Source organism: Salvelinus sp. IW2-2015, unplaced genomic scaffold, assembly GCF_002910315.2.
Source record: "Salvelinus sp. IW2-2015 unplaced genomic scaffold, ASM291031v2 Un_scaffold1056, whole genome shotgun sequence".
Classification (NCBI taxonomy): domain Eukaryota; kingdom Metazoa; phylum Chordata; class Actinopteri; order Salmoniformes; family Salmonidae; genus Salvelinus; species Salvelinus sp. IW2-2015.
Genome location: NW_019942709.1, coordinates 336,779 through 339,798, shown reverse-complemented (window position 1 = coordinate 339,798; position 3,020 = coordinate 336,779).

Genomic DNA, 3,020 nt, shown 5'->3' with positions numbered 1-3,020 from the left:
GCTCACCATGCCATCCCCTGGAATTATTGTAGAGCAGCAGTTTATCCGAATCTCACTGGAAGAACCAGAGCCTACACTTTCAGTTCCCTTATTACTCAATGTTTGTGTTCCAAAATGTACCAGGACTCTAGCTCAAACAATATGGCCACTAGGAGCCAATGAGCTTGAATGAATGGGTTTTCATGACCAACAGCATCACCGTGCGACAAAACGGAAACAATATTTTACAGGTTAGCTAGACTCGTATCCCTGAGCATGTGTGCCAAATTTCATCACACAGAGTCAAACAGATCAAGAGATGTAAACACGTGCACGTTATAGCGCCACCGTGAGGTCGAGCTGAATGTGCTTGCATATGTTGAATCTTCAGTGGTTGGAACATGTGTACCAAGTTTTGTAACAATTAGAATATCCGTGACTGATTTATATGCATTTATGTGCCAGACCACGCCCACGAGAATGCTTATTGGCCAATAGCGTCCATGTTGTTTTAGATACTAGTCTGGAAAATGTTGCGTTGGGAGAATTTTGTCCATAGATGCCACATATCAAGTTTGGTGCAGATCGATCATTCGGTGCCAGAGGAGTAGCGTTTGAAGTGTTTTTCCCCAAAACTCAAAAAAATGGTGAAAGATCCATCATGGCAGACTTTATGGGTCCTTGAGGTAAATGTGTTCCTTGTGAGGAGAAGTGACCTACGTACTGAATGTCATGACTCTAGATCAAACAGGGTGAGGTGTGTGATCTTTCAAAGATTGCATTTTCAATTGCTTGTTATAGCACCACCATAAGAGGGTGTTGGCCATCTTTTTCTTTTACCATCATGACAAGTTGCACCTTAGGCATTACCTTCTCTCTGGAATTTGCATTTTAATATTACCTTACAGAATAATAATAAATCAAAGTTTATTTGTCACCTGCGCCGAATACAATTCAGTGAAATGCTTACTTACAGGCTCTAATCAACAGTGCAATTAAGTAAAAAAAAAAAAGTAAAAAAAAAGTATTAGGTGAACTAAAGAAATAAAAACAGTAAAAAAAGTGAAAAATAACAGAAGCAGTAATGGACGCCAACAAATACAACAGGGGTTTGACCAGCTGCTAGCCTCTTAATAACATGTTCTATCTACGGTATAACAGAATGTTAACAGGCAGAGAGCTTGGGCACTGTTTCCCCCTGGCTCAAACCACAAATGCCACTTTAGTCGCTCCCTTCTCCTTCCCTCCCTGGCTAAAACGGAATGTTATCTTAGGAAAGTAAAAAAGTAGCTCTCTGGAGCTTCCATATAAAGATTACAGATGGCCCTGGAATTGATCATACACACACACACGATGGTCCAAATAGGATTTAAAAATGCTGTATTCTCTTTCTGTTATCAGTTCATGAGTTTGGTTCACTCAATAAAAACCTCATTCTATTTTGCATGCATCATGTAGGGGCGGCAGGTAGCCTAGACATCCTGTAGAGAAAGCGGATTATGGCGAACGTTAGCTCCACTGTTCCTCGGAGTCTGTCCGTCATTGGAAGAATGCGAGCCGTACGCAAGGGAAGGACATTTTATAATAGGTTATAATATTATCAACAAACCAAAAATGTAAACCTTTTATTTAACTAGGGCTAAGTCAAGTTTAAGAACAAATTCTGATTTTCAATGACGGCCTAGACCAGTGGGCTAACTGCCTTTGTTCAGGGGATAACAACGATGTTTACCTTGTCAGCTCGGGGATTCATCTTGCAACCTTCCGGTTACCAGTCCAACTCTCTAACCGCTAGGCTTACTGCCTCTAACCGATCGTCCCTGCCTCTAACCACTAGGCTACCTGCCTCTACCCGCTAGGCTACCCTACCTCTACGTTTAGGTCTAGACCTGCTCTAACCGCTAGGCTACTGCTCTAAACGCATTAGGCTACCTGCCTTCTAACCGCTAGTCTACCTGCCTCTAACCGCTAGGCTAACCTGCTCTAACACGCTAGGCTCTCCCTGCCTCTAACCGCTAGGCCTCCCTGCTCTAACCGTCGGCTCCCTGCCTCTAACCGCTAGCTCCCCTGCTATTAACCGCTAGGCTACCTGCCTCTAACCACTAGGCTTCCTGCCTCTAACCGCTAGGCTACCTGCCTCTAACCGCTCGGCTACTGCTCTTATCCACTAGGCTACCTGCCTCTAACCACTAGCTACTGCTCTCAACGCACTAGGCTACCTGCCTCTAACCGTAGGCTCCCTGCTCTAACGCGCTAGGCTCGCCTGCCTCTAACCGCTAGGCTACCGCCTCTAATGAATAGGCTACCTGCCTCTAACCGCTAGGTGGCTCCCTGCCTCTATCCATAGCTACCTGCCTCTATCCACTAGGCTATGCTCTAACCACTAGGCTACCTGCTCTTACCGCTAGGCTCCCTGCCTCTATCCACTAGGCCTTCCTGCCTCTATCCACTAGGCTTCCTGCTCTAACCACTAGGCTACTGCCTCTAACACTAGGCTTCCCTGCCCTCTATCACTAGCTTCCTGCCCTCTATCCCATAGGCTTCCTGCTCTAATCCACTAGGCTCATCCCACTAGCTACCCTCCTCTATTCCACTTCAGGCTTCCTGCTCTATCCACTAGGCTCTCTCCCCCCTAGGCTACTAGCCTCTAGCACTAGGCTTCCGCCTCTATCCACTGAGGCTTTCACTTGCCCTCTATACGCTGTTGCTTATCCTAGCTGCGCTCTATTCCACTAGGCTTCCTGCCTCTATCCCACTAGCTTTCCTGCCTCTATCACACTAGGCTTCCTGACCCTCTATCACTAGGCTTCCTGCCTCTATCCACTAGGCTTCCTGTCCAATTGCTTCGCCTGCTATCCACTAGGGCTACCTGCCTCTAGCCACTAGGCTACTGCCTCTATCCGCTAAGGCTGTTCCTGCCTATAGTACCTGCCTCAAGGCGTACTACTGCCTTGCTAACCGACTGGACGGCCCTTAACTGCTCCGCTCTACCACGCTAGGCTACCTGCCTCTAACCGCTTAGGTAACTGCCTCTAACACCT